This window comes from Choloepus didactylus, chromosome 2 (genome assembly GCF_015220235.1).
Source record: "Choloepus didactylus isolate mChoDid1 chromosome 2, mChoDid1.pri, whole genome shotgun sequence".
NCBI classification, from domain to species: Eukaryota; Metazoa; Chordata; class Mammalia; order Pilosa; family Megalonychidae; genus Choloepus; species Choloepus didactylus.
In genome coordinates this window covers 228,790,348-228,796,429 of record NC_051308.1, presented here as the reverse complement: position 1 = coordinate 228,796,429, position 6,082 = coordinate 228,790,348, and the positions used below count along the sequence as shown (strand labels likewise).

General features: G+C 41.3%; 1 long non-coding RNA gene across 2 annotated transcripts; it reads left to right on the top strand.

The window, feature by feature from the left end:
- Positions 1–882: 882 nt before the first annotated feature.
- LOC119520559 lies at positions 883–4,843 on the top strand. 2 transcript variants are annotated; one of them, XR_005214194.1, is made up of 3 exons: positions 883–1,159; positions 2,457–2,555; positions 4,450–4,843. It is a non-coding gene; the product is annotated as an uncharacterized LOC119520559 (long non-coding RNA). The 2 variants fall into 2 exon arrangements; XR_005214193.1 differs by having other exon boundaries at positions 1,033–1,046.
- The last annotated feature ends 1,239 nt before the right edge of the window (positions 4,844–6,082 follow it).

The window sequence follows — 6,082 nt, the reverse complement described above, 5'->3', positions numbered from 1 at the left end:
TTTTTTGAGGACGCGGGGGCTCCCTGAGGATGATGGAGATTTTTTTTTCCTTAACTGGGAGAGAAAATCAGGAGGAGACAATGTGGGCAGCAAAAGCCGGGAAGAGAAGGAGGGAAGGAGGAGGCGGGGACGGGGAGCCGAGCGAGGCGAGCGTCTCGGGGCGTGCGGGAAGAGGAAGCTGGGAGCGCAGGGGACAACTCGCGAGCGTCTGTGGGAGCAGCGGCGTCTCCGCTATGGTGGCGGAGTCGCGGCTGCTGCGCTAACGGGCCGCCCACTCCCCGCTCGGGACCGGCCCACCTCGCAGTATCGCGCCTCCTCATTGGTGCAACCCTGCATGACCCGCACGGGGGCCAGGCCAATCGGGGGCGGAAGCCGGGCGGAGGGGGCGGGACTTTTGTTTCCTTTCTTTTTTTTTTTTTTTTTTCTTTCTAATAAAATGAACCGAAGGGAAGGAGGGGGAGCGGCCGAGCTTGCGGATCGCGGCGGCCGGGGGCTTGGGGGTGCGCGCTCCCGGCGGCGGCGGCGGCGGCGGCGGCGGCGGCGGCGGCGGCGGCGGCCGGGGCGGGGCGGGGCGGGGCGGGGCGGGAGCTGGGCGAGGGGCGCGTCTTTGTGCAGCCGGACTCTCCCCGCGGCGGGCCGCGAGCCGCGAGCTGCGAGCCGCGCCCCTCCCGACACCCCCGGCAACCCCAGCGTCCCTGGCCGGGGCAGGCGGCACCGAGCCTCAAGACCGCGGGGGCAGGGCACTCGAGAGTCAAGTTGGTCTTGCTTTTTGCCATGGTCACAATTTGCCTTTTCAGTCATGGTCACCTAAGTCGCGGATTCCTAACCCTGGGGAGGCGCTTAGTAAGGGCGCTTTCGAAATTCTGATGAGCAGTTATGCCATTTTAAAAATAAATATTTGACGAAAAGTTAAGTCAGAGAAAAGCAAAATTGATAAACCGCGCTGCTTATCTGGAAAGAACAATAAAGTAGAAAAACCTGAAAAGTGTTACCAAGGTATAAAGGAGGGATTTGAAAGAGATGAGCGTTGTGTACGACTCTATGCTGTAAGTTTGAAAAAAAATCTACAAAAAAAAAAAAAAAAAGTCAAGCATCACCTTTTTTTTCTTTGAAGAGCATGAAATTGCGTCCCGCTTCCAAAAAAAACTGATAATTACAGGTCTGTGATTCCACTGGGGAGGAGAAAGGGAAGGAATCGGCCAAATGCTTATATTCCATATAATGTAATTTCTAAGATTGAAGGGTTTGTTGATTTTAATTATGATTAGCAGTTTTTGAAATGCATATCATGTTTATGGAGTTCCTACACAGATACTGGCATGAATCCAGGGTGAGTCATCAACCTATTGTTGGTTTATTAATATACTGTAAATGCTTATGGGTGCCTTGGTCCTTAAACCATACACTCTTCCTAAAGGAGTTAAGAACTGTGTGTAATAGAATAATTGATAGAGCAGTAGCTCAAAATAATCAACTCATCTATTTCAAATAAAAATGATAATTTTCACTTTGGAATATCTATTCAGATTATAATTTCCACATTCAACAGTTTCTAAGAATGATTTGGGTTATCAGGTATTATTGTACTGTGACCCTAGAGATCTAGAAACAAACGATTGGGCTATCACATCTCTGAGTAACTTTCAGCAAGAAAAATCCTCTGCTGCAATTCCTTCATCAATGAAATGGGGGAACTAGTTAATAGCTCCTTAACTATCTGATCATGTGAAAACTGAATTCACAACATATTAAATTCAATAAACTGCTTTCAAGGTATGAGTGGAACTCTTTGACATCAGTTTGGAAATAAGGAGTGTTAAAAGTGCACTAGTTAGATGGCTTCACTTTCCATCAAAATGTACATTGATAGAAGCTCTGTGATGGGGGAGTGGACACTGTTTCAAGAGGATGCCTCTAAATCTTGCCCCACCATTCAGCAGGAAGGAGAGAAGCTCTCAAGATTAAGAAACAACATTTGCAGTATTAGGATTGGCACCATTTTCATTTATGTATAAAAATACTACGTTAGAAGTCTTGAAATTCTACAGAGTTACAAGGCATAATGTTATAGTATCAGGATCATACGGTTAGCAAACTAGATCTGTTTATCTATAATAATCCCAGGCAAGAATGTGGCTCAGACTTAAAGCCAGTCAGTAGGACCTCCCTTCCAAGGCTCAAGAAGCTGATAATGTAATAACAATAACAATCGTAATAAGAACAATTATTGAGCCACCGATTGAATGCTTATTATATCCTAAGCACCATGATAAGCACATTATTTCCTAAGCCCACTTAGTCCTCACAATAGCCTATGAGGTGTATTATTATTATCTCCATTTTAAAGGTCAGGAAACTGGGGAAACAAGTCAAATGATTTGTTCACATTTAAGAGATCAGATATCTTATTTTTTCCCCCTGTGAAATTAAAAAATGTTTCCTTACTCTCCTTTCAGCAAGCTTTAGAAATGGGGATTATTTTGGTCATTGAATCTGAAAACATCAAGAAGGAACAACTGAGACTTCTGTTAGTTTCTTTATATATCTCACCACAGGTAAGAAATGATTTTATTTTGCGTACAGAGGTCACAATAGAAATTTAATACCATTATTTAAAAGAACCCAGTAGAAAAGAGAGATTTTCAATAGATAATGTTGGGACAACCTGATAGCTATATAGAAAACAAAAGCAACACAGGGGAAAAAAAAAAAAAAAACACGAAAGCAAATTACAGATGGATTTTTTTAATGTAAAGATGAAAACTCTATTTCTTAGGTTGAGTGTCTTGTTTGCCTGTGTTTATTATTGACCTCTAAAGCCTATATATACATTATGTATATTCTTTTCTATGTCAGATATTTTATGATTAATTTTTTAAATGAAACCATACTAGTATTATAAGGATAGTAAGACTTTTTCAAACCATGGAATGAGGAAGCTCTTTCTAAGCATGACAGGAAACCTAAAAGCCATAAAGGAAAAGCACCAATAAATCTTACTGCATAAATATTTTGCATCTCATGGCATAAAACACCATAGCAATGCAAGGAACAAGCAAACTGGGGGGAAATATTTTCGATACCTTTAATAAAGGACTAACTTTCTTAATACAAACAGCTCTTACAAACTTGTAAGAAAAAAATCAACAGAAAAATGGACAAAATATATGAACAAAATGTTCACAGAAAAATATGCATTAAATAAACATATGATACAGGCATAATGAAATAAATGCAAATTAAAATCATCTCTGAGATTAGGAAAATATTTTTTGTGCTTGTTGATATCCAGTATTGATAAGGATGTGGGAAAACAGGCATGCCAATGCACTGTCGGTGAGAATGTAATCAGGCCATTTTTTAGAAGATTATTTGGCATTGTCTATCAAAATATTAAATATCCATATCCTTTGACCCAGCAATTCTGCTTCTAGAAAACCATGCTAAGATAATCTTGCACAAGTATACAAAGATATATAAAAAAGGCTTGCAACATTATTCACAATAGTGAAAACCTGGAAAAACCCAAATGTCCAACAATAAAGAATTTTTAAATAAATTATGGTACAAATATACAATGGGATGCCTTGAAAACGAATGAGGTAAATCTGGCTTGATCTAGAATGACAGCCACAATTCAGAGTTAAATGAAAAAAAAGCAAGCCATAGAACAACAATGTAAAGTATAATTCTATTTGTATTTAAAAAAAAAAAACACACAAATTTGCACATGCCTCGAAAATATCAAGACGCATACACCAAACTGCTTACCGTGAAGCCACTGGGTATGGCATGAAGATTGTGGAGAAAACTGGCAACTGACTTTTTACTTCATTCAGCTTTGATTTTTTCTTTTCATGCCAAGCATGTATAATTTTTATACATAGAAAAATAAGGATTCAAGTTATTTGGACATGTGGCTGGTAAGTAGCCTTTATAATTCACCAGAAATACTCAAGCTTTAGAGCAAGCATATTATTTTCCCCTAAAATGCCTTAAACAGAACTAGGGTGCATTAGCAAGCCTTGCTACAGACTGAAGCTTGTTTCTGTGCATTTTCTTTGAAATTGGCTTCCAAGTTTATGTAGTGCAAATACAAGCCAAGAAGGAGCTCCAACTACCTTCCACTGTACTTTTTCAGGTTGTGCACTGCTTCCTTCCCAGTCCAGGGCTCTGCGGCACTCACCTTGCACTGACCCGTCATAGGTTTTCACTTCATAATTTGTTGTAAATCAAAATTGCTCCCTCTCCAGTCTTTTCTCTTGGGCCAGGTGAGTTAACCTTTGGTAAAGTTTGGAAGTTCTGGTCCTGAATTGGAATGGATAAATCAGTGGTTACTGGGCTTATCACAGAGGGCAATTATCCTGCATGTGCAAACACACACATCACAGGTGAACCAGCTTTCCGAAAAAGGATCAAATGAGAAAAGCTTTTCCTTTGCTTGGACAGGTCTGATCATGGGCAGCAGTTAAGCCTCCCGAGATCACTCCAGACTCTGATGTTTTATTTCACCCAGAGTAGAAGCGGGTCGCTTACCAACACACAGAGAAATCTCAAGGAAACCTTGCTCAAACCCACACCCATGGTTCGGTGGCATGGATGGGCTTCCCGTCAAGGTGCACTTGGCCAAGGCCACAGGCACTGAGGCCTTGGGGTGGGATCTACAGCCTCCATCTGTGTCCTCACCACCTGTGGTTTCGAGAGTCTCCAAGGGCCTTGTGGAAGAATTGAGGCAAGGAGATGCTGATGTTCGTTGGCCTGGCCCAATTCCAAGTTTGATAATTAGCCGTCCCCCTTCCTCAGTCTTCCTGCCATTTCCCTGAGACAGACGGGCTCTTGCACAGTTCCTGTGGTAAACAGATGTCCACTGCTAACTGAGCAATGCCAAAGAGCCAGCAAATCCCACCCTTGGGGAAGCTGCATGTCAAGATAAACATTCCTTCCACATCTCTTGGTAAATTACTTAGGTTTACCTTGGAGGAAAGGTGTTGCTTTCTAGGGATAGTAACGGCGTATTAAGGAGTACTAAAAAATTATCCTCAGATGGTTAGAGGGAAATACCTGAAGCTGTCAAACTGCAACCCAGTGACCTTGATTCTCAGAGACGACTATATAACTATGTAGATTGCATAGTGTGACTGTGTGACTGTGAAAACCTTGTGGCTCGTAATCCCTTTATCTAGCGTATAGAGATGAGTGGACAAATGGGGACAAAATTAGATGAAGAATAGGGTGGGATGGAGGGGATGGAAAGTTCTGGGTGTTCTTTTTTACTTTTATTTTTATTTTGGAGTAAGGAAAAGGTTCAAAAATTGATTCTGTTGAACACAGAACTGTATGATGTTGCTATGAATAATTGTACACTGTGGATGACTATAGGGTGTGTGACTATATCTCAATTAAACTGTATTTTAAAAAAGTAAATGAACAATGGGGGAGGGGGAATGGGATGTTGGGGATGTTCTTTTTTATTTTAATTTTTATTTTATCTTTTGGAGTAATGAAAATGTTCAAAGTTTGATTGTGGTGATGAAAGCACATCTATATGACGGTACTGTGAACAGCTGATTGTACACTTTGAATGTTTATATGTTATGTGATTGTGTCTCAATAAAATTGCATTAAAAAAAGTATCCTCAGAACCAATGTTGTCTAAATGATGAACAAACAAGACTCCTATGGATCCCAGCAGGGGCCTAGAAAGGAGGAACCTCCTCACCAAACACAATATACTTTATTTTTAATTTTTATTTTATTTTTCATTTTTCTTTATATTTGATAATATGTTTTAGATTCTAAAATTTTAATTTGGGGACCCATTGTAGCGTCAATGTGGCAGGTGCTCTTGGCCACCAAAATGTTTTCCTTCAATCCGAGACATCTTTACAAGCAGAGCAGACAGGCAGGTAACTCTGTCCTAGAAGAAACTGCAGGATCCACCATCTGCCACCCAAGCTTCCAGCGCTCACTGAACGTGCCTGCTCACACACCTCGATGCCTCCCTCCCTTACATGCAACACTGTTAGGGCTGAACTGCATCCCCCAAAACAAAACTTTATATTGAAGTCCTCACCTCCTCCAC